This window comes from Rousettus aegyptiacus, unplaced genomic scaffold (genome assembly GCF_014176215.1).
Source record: "Rousettus aegyptiacus isolate mRouAeg1 unplaced genomic scaffold, mRouAeg1.p scaffold_m13_p_10, whole genome shotgun sequence".
NCBI lineage: Eukaryota > Metazoa > Chordata > Mammalia > Chiroptera > Pteropodidae > Rousettus > Rousettus aegyptiacus.
Genome location: NW_023416285.1, coordinates 50,632,733 through 50,644,854, shown reverse-complemented (window position 1 = coordinate 50,644,854; position 12,122 = coordinate 50,632,733). Strand labels below are relative to the sequence as shown.

Sequence of the window (12,122 nt, the reverse complement as noted above, 5' to 3'; positions counted from 1 at the left end):
AATAAATTATTTACACTAAATGAATTCAAAATTATAAGCCAAAATTACTAGTCCCATGGACAAGGCACTAGGTGTAAATACACATTAGAATAAATAGTTTTAACTGTCAGGAAAAAATATTTACAGCCAACAACCCCAGTTATATATCAAAAAATTCTGATAAACTAAACTGATATACACTTCAATAATTGTTATCTAGATTGACGTAATTGTTGACCTACGTATATACTCAAATATTTAGATTGGCTTTGTGAGTACAGATACTTAAATTCTATAAATAGGTCCCTTTTTTTTGAACAATCAGCTGAGTTTGACTGATGGATATTAATTTTTTGCTGTTACTATATGTTTACTTTTTAATATTAGACTTTAACATTTATTTATGTGTAAGATCCTATAATAGATCCAACAATATGTTGAACTAGATTAGATATAAAATTTTGTGGTTAAAAGTACGTGCTGAAGCTATGTAAACCTGGTCAAGTAACCTAGCCCTCAGGTCCTTACTGTAGAATGGAGAAAATAATAGTATACTTCTAACTGTTATAAGATTAAAAGAATTGATATATGTAATGTACTTATTTTTAGCATATTATAAATATAAAATAAATTTGAACTGCAATGTTTTTGTAGAATTTATTGTGTCAATGTTTAATTATATTATTATCTTGGCAATGCAGATACTGTATACAAAATTTAAATGTATTTGAAAAACTTCCAATTAAAATAAACTTTATTTCAATTATTTACAGCTGTGAACAAAGCTCTATAGAAATTGATTCCTACAAATGATTATATCTTAGAAAGACAAGAGTGTGACTGTATTTTGTGTGCTCTAGGCAACAATCTTCTCCAGTTTTCTTGCTGTCTTTAGTAATACGTTAATTAAAATATGTCAACTTTTTCTTTTTAAAGATAAAGATCTAATTTCAAATTTGATCACTTGTAATTTAAAATCTTAAAAACATGTCTTCACATATTAAAATCTAGAGGAAAATTCTACAGCCATACTGCCCTGAACATGCCCAATCCTGTCTGATCTTGGAAGCTAAGCAGGGTCAGGCCTGGTTTGTACTTAAATGGGAGACCACCTAGGAAGACTGGGTGCTATAGGCATAAAAAAAAAAAAAAATGTAGGCATAAATAAATAAATAAATAAAACTAGAGGAAAATAAAAGTTTAGGTTTCATGTAATTGTTTCTTCTAAAGAACCTTCAACTGTATATAATTTATTTGCTTTTTATCCTGTCATGTATGTTTGCATGTGAGTTTGACTCCACTATACCATTTTGTAATTTTTTAAAGTATGTTTGGCTATGTCAGAAGAACAAGAAAAAGTGGCTTCCTTCTTGAAATGAAATCTTGGCTGCTTCCAGAGCCAACTGCTTTCAGAAAAAGAGTAATGAAATTATGGATGAGAAGGAGGCTGATGACTTAGGGTATTTGATGAGGTTCAAGAGCAGGTATATAAGTATTAGGAAATGGAAGAGGTGGAAGAAGATTACAAGTAGGGAGGGGAATTTCATGTTGAAACACGTAGGTGGAGTAGTGTTGGATGATGTTGAAGTCAACATTATGGTAACAGGAGTGGGTGACTGACATAAAGAGGATATTGATATCTCTGAATAGAAATGTTAAGGAACTGAGAGACCTGAGTGTCAGAAGGGTAACTAATGTTGAGAGCAAACTTCCTAAGCTTGTTGATTGGTATTGGAGTCGAGTGAAACACAAAAGCAGGTGCTGACATCGTTGAGAAAGGTGAAAATACTCTGAGAGTCAGTAAATTATAAATTAAAGTATAGCCTCCATTTTGTGCTAATGTATATAAAATGGGGCAGCAACCCTGTTGAAATCAGAAATGGGGGAGAGCTGCCTATGAAAAGCTCTGCCATTTAGTTGCCTTATATTATTTCACTACACTGCTCTACATTTGATTTCTTCATCTGTGCTCTGGTAAATGTTTAGAAAGATTTTTCAAGTTCTTGTGTGGAGACTATATTAGACTGAGAAAAGAGGTAAAGTGGGCAGGCAATTTGAGAAGCTATCAGTCTTCTAGATAATACGGTGGCCTGAGTTATGATAGAGGCAGTGAAATGGAAAGAAGTATGCATTCTAGATAAATTTTGAAGATAGAACCTAACAGAGAAGAAATAAATAAGGTGAATTTATGTTGCCGTTTATTAAGATGTAAACAACAGAAGAAGAAAATGTTAGGAAATCAATTTACTTCTAGATATGTTGTGTTAGGAACATTGAAATAGACTTCAATTAAGAAGTAGAAGATGGTGAATCTTGTTGTCAGAATAGAGGTCTAGACTCAACAGGTAAATGTAAAATATCTTATTCTCTGGCTAGTGTTTGAAACCATGAGAATAGATGAAATCACTAGGGGAAAAGCATCGGGAGAGAGAAGAGAACCTAGGACAAAGCCTTGAAGGATGGTAACATTTAGAGTTGAGGAGGGTGATCAGCATAGAGCACTGAGAATGAGTAGGTCAGAGAAGTGAAAAGAAAACCAGGAGAGCATGGTATCCAGGAAGTCAAGGGAGAAGAGTATTTCAAGTCAAATGTTGTGACACTTAAGATGAATGCATGGAAAGGTAAGTGGATTTGGTGAGCTTATTGTGAGCTGTTTTGCAAGGAGAATTTAAATGACACCACTTTCCACTGGCCTGTAAAAGGTGGAGCACTGTTCTCACTGGTGAATCCCTAGGACTATTGAGTTCTGAGTTAGAAAAATTTACTGACGTTGCACACACATTGCCTAGTATCTCCTAGTTTGTTTATTCACTTTCTGTCTACGGCCAGATCAAAGAGCTGGGCTGTTGATACTTGTGCTCTTTAGTTCCTGAATCTCCACAGAGCAGTTTCTGCTTAAAGAGTTTCCTCCACTTTGTTACAAAACTTAAAATATTTCAAGGAATAAGTCATACAGTGTCTCATGTGGACACTTACCATTCACTGCCCTATTTAATATAACAACCCAATATTATGCATATGTAAGAAGAATGGAATGCAGTATCGATGCAATATAGTAAAAATAGCTAACACTTCGTTGGCACTTAAGTGCCAAACAGTATTCCAAGTGCTTTGTATACACATTAACTTATTTAATCCTCACAACAAATCTATGAGGTCATTAGGTTCTATTATTATTTTCATTTTGTACTTGAGGTTACTGAGGCCCAAAGATATTAAATAACTTGTACACATATATAGCTTCAGAGTCCAGGCTCTTAACCATTATGCAACACACACACACACACACACACACACACACACACAGGCACACACACACTCCTGATGTGAATGCAAACAAGCTTCTAAATGAGAAAGAATGAACCCAAGAGCTAAGTCTTGTCTTTAAATTTTATTTATTTATTTATTTATTTATTTGTTCATTCATTCATTCATTTACAGTGACATTAATTAATGAAATCCAGTAATTTCAAGTGCACAATTTAACAGTAAGTCTTATATATTTTGCATTGTATGTTTACTGCCCATAATTAGATTTCTTTTTGTCACCACATATTTGACCCCTTTTACCCCGTCTACCTTCCCCCACCCCATCCTGAGCCAGGGCTTTTAAATCACTCTGCACTCGCAGTGACTGGCTCCTAAAGTATCAACGAGGACAAAGTGTGAAAATAAATCAGCTAATAAAGATTTGAACTCTGGTCAGTTCCATATCTAGCACTTCTTCTGGGAACTCACCTCAATTCATTTCTCAAACTCGCTACAGAAAGTTCCTAAGTATTAAGGTGGCTACAAGGATAAACACATACATTCAGTCAAAATGACGAACTTTAATCTAGTCATAAGTTCAACTGAGTTGGAACTCAAGACAATTTTGCTTAAGATGCAATCTTTTAATTTTAATCATCCATTTTTATTATAGGAATGCCTCTTGCGTTCTTGTGTATGCCGTGTACTGCGCCATCTCTTGGTGGTTCCAGACTTGTAATTGTTAAAATGTTCAGTGCACCCAGAGGTCATAAACTAGCAATATTGGAATAAATGTAAAAAAATGCATAAATAGCATAAAATTTTCAGTTTCAATCTCAAAGATTTTACCTATTCACAGACACTGTCTCAGATTTTGTTACCAGTGTATATTGACTATCTATATGTATAATAAATAAAAAGGAAGTATAAGTTCTTGGTAACATGAACTGCAGAATGTTTTGTGGTTATTATGTTAGGAAAAGGTATTTTGGTTCCACAGGTTCTATTCAACATGTATGAAAGTTAGTTAAGAAATCCTAATTATTTCCATTCTCTTCATTCATTCATTCATTCAATAACCATTTATTAATGCCTTACTATGTTCTAGAACTTGAATCACGATAATGAATAATATAATCTCCATTTGCCCAAACCTCATCGTTTGGAGGGGAGACAATCAGACTACATTAGTATGGCGTAGTGAGTTGCGTATAAACACAAGCTGTTCTGGGAGCATACAGGAAACCACTGGCTTATTGACAATAGGAAAAATAAATCCTTCTCTTTCTTTACTCCTCATGAGTGTAACGTTTTTCCTAAGGAATGTTTGTTTTAGAGACAGCACATAGGTAAGAGTACTTCAACTTCTCTTCACCTTTGCCAGGGCATCAGCCCTCCAAAACTTTAACTACTGCCTGGGGCTGCAGAGAAGCCATGGACATATGAGAAACTGAGGAAATGGATGGAAAGAAAGGCAAAGAAGCCAAGGTGCCCATTTGAAAATGTAAGGCAGCTGTTGTTGTGTCATATTCCATGTGAACTGATGTTTTACCTACAATGTTAAACTCAGCTAATTCTTTCTAAAAACCAGGGTTTCATAATGAGAGGAAAGGGATAGACAAACTCCCTGAACTTGTAGAGAAAACTGCATGCATTTTCTTAGGAAGTATTCATGGAGTGCATAAAATTCTTAAATCGGTTTATTATTTAAAGAAACAAAAGATTAAGACCATTTCAGTGACAGATTTAGATTTTTGAGGGAGTGGTATGAAACTTTGGGGACTCTGTATAAGAAAAAAATAAAAATTACAAATATAAAATTATTTATGAAAGTGACTATTATTTAGAATGAGACCATAATATATTTGTTAATTAACAACTGGATATACCTCTATCATGCTTTTTCCAACCATTTTTGGCTATATTCCTTTGATCATTTCTTCATGTGACTGCTGCAGTTTCATCATCTCTAATATCATTGAGTTTAATTTGCCTAGTTCATAGAAGACTTTAATAAGCATAGGACTCAAAGTGCTTCTTGTGACTAACTTTATTTACTTCCCTAGGAATTCTCTGATCTGTGAGGCAGGTCAGAGAAAATAACTCTTTTTTAAGTAACAACAAGATTCCGAACTTTATGACACTATGGATTCACTCTTTCTATTTCTCAGGAACTATTCTAGATGTTTCACATGTGTTATTCACGTAAACTTCACCATAACTCTGTGAAGTCGATATGAATATAATGGTTTATAATGTGTAAACGAAGGCCTGGGAAGAGCAAATATCTTTGTCCAAGGTCACACAACTTGTAAGTTGACAGGTCAAGCAGGAGAGAAGTTAAACCCAGTCAGATCAACTCAAGAAATTGTGCATTTTACCTCTGTATTAAACTTCCTATAAAACTGAGTACAAGACAGGGATGAAGATTTTGCCCACTTCTCACAGAACCGGTCCCGCACTGCCCTGGACATCACCATGAGATGAGAATCAATGGTGAGAGTATAGAAAGTTCATGTACAAAAAGAGCTTCTTTGAAAAAGGCAGAAGCTTATGCCCCAGTTCATATTGGAATGAAGGAGGGACAAATTCACGAAGTACCCTGCTCCACTATGTTTGGTGGCAGCAGAGAAGGAACAGCACTATGGCCATGTTTAGTCAGAGAGCACATTAGGTAGATAGCACCTTGTTGGGCCCCAAAGCTTATATGTGTCCCCTTAACACAAGAAGCTAGCACTGCAATCACAGACAACAGCAGTGAAGGCCTGTACACTTACAAAGGGCATGAGGGATTAGGTATATCAGAACCAAAATCATCAGAAACAGAGGTCAAAATCTAAGGACATCCCATTGATGGCCAGTAATGACCAGGAAATGAATTGTCTTCTTTAAAAGAGGAAATAAAGGAGAAACTAAAATATTTCAGAAGATATGATAAACCAACATCTTTATCTACCATCATCACAAATTCTCTAATGATGCTTTTTGCTTTTTTTGCTTTTACTTTTTGGCTTGGGAAACTCCAACTCTATATAAATATTCTACCTAATAACACCTGAATATCTAGCACTTATATAAATGCATTTCCAAGATTAGTGGAAAGAAGTTGTTTTAGAAATGAATAATGTGTGCTGGATGGATATTCAGCAAGGGTTAGTTAATCTCATGATTTGTAAAGTATAGAATAAATAAGTCATTCAGACAACTAAGAAAGTAATGCTTTTTCATACATTTTTTTGTTGATAAGATTTCATAAGTTAAAAACTTAGAATATTTCTTAGAAGAAAGTGGAAGATATATGCATCAATCTTGGAAACTCCAAGATTTTAGTATGAATCTCTAAAAGTCAGATAGGTTCCTTCTCTCTGTGTGAAAGAGAACAAATTCTTTCATTAATCTTTTTATCTTTTTATGGCTTCATTGTTCATTCTAGTGATTGTACCAAAAACAAGTTTCACTTCAAGGAAGTGGGTGTGGAGCTGTAGTTAACTATAATGACACCAGTGCTCCTTGCTATTTATAGCATTTGTTAAACTTTCATCTCTTCAAACTGCTATTTTAATGCAGCAGACATAAATCTCTCAGGCTTCAGGGTAAGCACCATGAGATTAGAACTGGAAGTAATTTCTGGCATTAGTCAAATAAATATCTAATGACTAAGAAACACATCCTCAGCATGAAGTGCCACCAGTCTCCAATGAGAATAGGAAATAAACATTCACAAAGGAACCTTGCAGTGATGAGTGTGAGAAAAATGGTCAAATTGAAGATTTATGCTCTATGATACCTTCTATGAGGCAAAGCTGATGAAATTTGAATTTGGAACAAAAAGACTTTTTTTTTAATTGAAGAAATTTTATTAAAAAGGATGTGTCAGAAAACCATTTTCTCATATCTAATGAATAATATAATTAGTAGTGAGACTAGAGAGTGGCTGAATCTAAAACCGAAAACTCAAGAGTTGTGTGACTAGGAAAATTGTATTACATTTAATTACCTCAGGTTCCTCTTTTTCAGAGGCATTCAACTCTGAGACGGACTCTGTCCATAAGAGTAAAAAGAAGAGTGATAGTGTTGGGTGTGGTAAGAAGATTGGCGAGCAGACTGGGAGAGGCTGTGCAGAGGCTCAGTCTGCTGCCATGTGGACCTTCATCTTGCCTACTTTTACAGTACAAAGACTGATGTTCAGGTTTCCTTCTTTTGTTAGATCTTAAAGTCTTTGTTTTTGTTGTTGTTGGAACTTTCATTTACAACCTTTTGCACTTCCCACAGTCCTTGCACATACTATGTGTATAACACATTTATGTAGGTCAGTGTTGTTAGGGAAATTTGGGTGATTTGATTTTCATATAGCTTGTCTACTGATCTGAAAAAGTTTTACAAACTGGTGGCAGGCAGATTGTAGAATGTAGCTAGTGAAACACCCAGGACTGACAAGGAAAAGAGATTGAAGTAGCTGAATGCTCAGTGGAGTAAAGCAACCCTTCTCTCTAGTGAAGGAAGGTTGTAGGTTTGTATGTGAAGTGTGGTGACTTTATTGAAATAATCTTAAACAAGGTGGCATTGACTACTAAGAATTAAGATGTTTAAATAGCTGAAATTTATTTCATTTATAGGTTTCAGCTCAATACCCAATTACAATATACCTTACTGTTTGTAATCAAGATTCTTATGAGGTTGAGAATGCCAAGTGAAACATGATAAACAGTGAGGATACTAGCCCTGAGATCCCTCTCTATTGGCAGCAAAAAATGTTCCCCATATAATACATGAGTTGAAATACTGATACTTCCTATTCACCCTTCCCTTTACATCAAATAGCATCATCCTAATAACTATAATTCCTGGTAATTGTTTATCTTTTTTATGACTTATGCAATCATGTATTTCATTTAAGATTTTATTATGGACTAAGAAGTGGATAAGAAATGTGCTTGTATCTATTTTCATTGCATTAATTAAAGATGCATATATGTATTACTCATCTATTATGTATAACCATCTAAAACGAAGGCTGAAGGACATAGAACATTTAAGGACTGGCTTTACCCTTTAGGAAATAAGATTATCCTCTTAAAAAAATGACTAGCACAAGGTTAACAATTCCTAGCAGATAAGAACTAAGAACTAAGAACACTGAACATTGTAGGAAGTCAAGGAAGAGTGAGCTCATTAAGCTGGAATATTTAAGGAATACTTCCTGGAAATGGTGGGGTTGAGCTGAAACTTGAAAAATGAGCATGTTTGGGAGATAAAGAGAAGGCAAGAAGAGAATAGTGTGTTCCAGTAAAGATTCTTTAGAGAAACCCATTTTAAACTGGATTTAGAACCAATCTTCTCCCTCTCCTACCTTCCCCCATCCCTTGGCCCAGGTATTGGAAAATCTAGGGATAGCTCCAGCTTCAGACATGGTTGAAGGCAAAGGCCCAAACATCATTGTGTTTCTCTGTGTTGGCTTCATTCTTCAGTAGATTTTCCTTTATAATAGGGCCTAGAAGCTCCACATTGATATCCTACCAACTCAGCAAGCCTACAAGACCTGGGAAAATGCATATGTTCTAAGGCTGAGTCCCATTGTCCTGACTTGAGACAAGTCTGTTTCTGAGTCAGTCGCTAAGACCAAAGTGACAAATTACTCTTAATATGTGATCTAGGTCCTGAGCCTCTGGAGTTTGGTTAAACTGGGGATGGGAGATTAGTGTCACCTTAAGCTAATAGATGAAGAGTTATATAAAAGGAATTTAAAAAGAAAGATCAGAGAGGTACTCCCTGAAGGAGAAATGGATGCTAAGGGTCAGAAACCATAATGATATAAATAAATATTTAGAAATGAAAGATAGATCAAGGTTTATACAGACCTAGACATCCTTAAATATGAGCACAAATAATTATAATGAAAGTAAATTAGGTATTATTTTTTCAGATATTTTCTTATTTTGCATCTATTTTTTTTTAAATGATCCACTAAGCCAGGCTTTGAAAATACTTAACAAATAAACAAATACAAACCAGGTTTAATGCTCATTCTCCTCCCCTCATCTCTTACTGTTATTACCTTATGCTACTACTAAAATAAAGAAAGAAAGAAAAAGATTGGGAAATGCAGCAAAGCAAGGGATATTCTTCATCACTAAGGAAAGAGTATTAAGAAATCTTTTCCTGGGAATTCCCCATGTTTCAGATAGAATAGAAATTAAGTGGTTGATTCTTTCATTCGTTCATTCTTTAACAATAGGGAGAATTTTCTGAGGTGTCGATCCATCCTAACACCAGAAGATCCTCCCTAATACCTGTTCTTGCAAAATGCCTCTGAAATTTCAGGGTTGTTACTGGCATTTGTTTTCACCAAATGCTAATATGCTCAGTCATGGTACTTTGTTTATGAGCAATAGACGTTGGCATACTTTGTTTTTAAGCACAATCGATAGCATTTAAGTAGCACAAAATTCTCAATTCAGATGACATATCATTTTGAGCTTTTTGTTGCTGTTACTTTCAAAGACTACTTTTTCAGAGTTTCAAATTTCAAGCAAATTGACCTATTAAAAATATCAACATGTTGAAACTGTGGTTGAGAATGTGTTTTTATAACGTATAATTATGATCTCTCAAAAAGCCTTCCAAGGCCCTAATTAATTGAGGTATGGGGTTTTAGCAGGATTTAGTGCATCTTGACAGCAATTATGCAATGAATGTGTTCCCTGAAATAGGTTTTTTTTTTTTTTTTTTTTTTTTTTTTTATCCTTTTGGAATCTAATAAGCTTGGTCACCTGTTTCTGACTCAGGTTTTTCTTTCTTTCTTTTTTTTTTTTTCCATATTTACATTATACTCTATAAATTCAAGCTTTGACCTCAGAATCACTTTAATCTTCTTATTTCAGTCTTCAACACTTACTGTCCACTAGGTCTTAATCTTTTGTGCTTAGCAATGCCAGTGGAAAAAAACAACCAGTCAGTTGTCCAATGACACATAAAGAATGCTGGATGAATATTCAAAGGTTAAACAAATCTTAGGGAAACAGAAAGAAACTTCCCTTTCATTCATTAAATAGTTCTTGGGTAGTTCACAGCCATGCCACCCAGAACAAGCCTGATCCTATCTGATCTCAGAAGCTAAGCAGGGTCGGGCCTGGTTAGTACTTGGATGGCAGACCACCTAGAAAGACAAGGTGCTGTAGGCATCAAAAATGAGAAAAAAATAATAATAATAATAATAATAAGGGATTGTAAGCTGACAAGGTCCTTGCAATCTGTGAGATCAACCAAGGGTTGGCTCACCTAAAATATAAAAAACAAACAAACAAATAAGAAAGATAGTTCTTGGGTATCTTCTATGACCAAGGCACAGTGCATACATTAGTTTCATGAATGGTTTGGCAGTGTCCCACCAATAAAAGGTATTCAATACATATTTTTTGAACATAAATAATAACTAACATTTATTGAATTATTGTTATGTGCCAGAAGCTTAAATTCTCAAAACATCTATATTATTATCTATATTGTACGATTGAGGAAATTGAGGCCCACAGAGTTTTAGTCATTTGACCAAGGTTTAGAAGATATTATGAGGCTAGATATGATGCTTTTAACTACATTACACTACTTCAATTCATTATGTTAGGTGGGATGATTTAATGTTATTTAAGAGATGATGATGTCAAGATTCGGATGTTGTGAATAACTTTCTCAAAAGAACATAGGACAGAGCCTGGATTAACCATGAGTCTGATTTATTCCAAAACCTGAGCTGTTTTGTGACATCACTGTCATCTTCTATGTTACAGTGTGAATCCCACTCATAGTCATACTACCTTTTCTCATAACTTCTGGTCCATTTCCATTCCTACAGCCATTCATCTTAAACCACCACTTTATCACTGTGGGATGAATGCACTGCTGTCTATAAAAAAAAGGCTTCCAAGACAAAAGTAGCCACACAAACATCCTGAAAATAATGCAGATCTCATCCACTATAATCTCTCATCTGTTCGTTACTTATATATTTAGCAGCTGTTGTTCTCTAACGGATTCATGGCAGAGTTTTGGTAGAAATTTGGATCAAAGAAGAGGAAAGCAACCTTCTTAATTTTCTTTGGTTTTGTTAATTATTTTTCATAGGTTTTATGTTTATTATTGTTTCTGGAGGCTTACCAGTGGCCACCCACTTTCCTACATCTAGCGTGGCAGATACAGCCGATACTTCTTATGAAAGGGCTTTGGAAGAATAACATCTATTCTATGTAATCAGCTCCCTTCATTCTTTTTTTGCCTCCATGTTTTTAAATTATGAGTTTGTTTCATTGTCTAGGGCAAAACATGTTAAAAATTAAACATTAAAAATTATGGCTTCCAGCTGGCTTCATGTTTCATGTATCGTGTGAAGCCTGAATCTCAAAACTAATTCTTAATAATGATAGCAAGCCAGGCCTGTGCTGGTTTACAGATTGACAGAGGGATTTGAAGGAATTAGTAGATGACACTGAGCACCAGCACTTGGGAGTTAAAATTCTAATCTCATACAGAAGCAAACAGAAAGGAACATAAACACTATCAAGTAATAAATGCATGAGACAGATCCTTATTCACCAAGAGGAGCAAACATTTGTTTGGTGAGGCAATCTTCCCAGTTCCTGAGAACATGGAAACAGTACCATTCCTGTAAACTACATAACCCCAGACAGCATGTTTATTTCATGACTCCAGACTTTAATATCTTCACTTATTGAAAGGTTTTCCAAAAACCCATGTGTGTTTTGAGGTGTCAGTCAACATTGGAGGAATATTCAAGAACTACATCCAAGTCCAATGGGAAACTCCCTTCCCTCCTGTTGCAACTCTTTTCAAAGATGGGCAGAAATCCTCAGCACAGAGTGACAAGTCTGGGCAGATTA

At 34.9% G+C, this 12,122-nt stretch overlaps 2 pseudogenes; both read left to right on the top strand.

Moving 5' to 3' along the window:
* Positions 1 to 997: 997 nt before the first annotated feature.
* Positions 998 to 1,116, top strand: LOC118608884 (annotated as a pseudogene).
* Positions 1,117 to 10,290: 9,174 nt separating this feature from the next.
* On the top strand, positions 10,291 to 10,409 carry LOC118609071 (annotated as a pseudogene).
* The last annotated feature ends 1,713 nt before the right edge of the window (positions 10,410 to 12,122 follow it).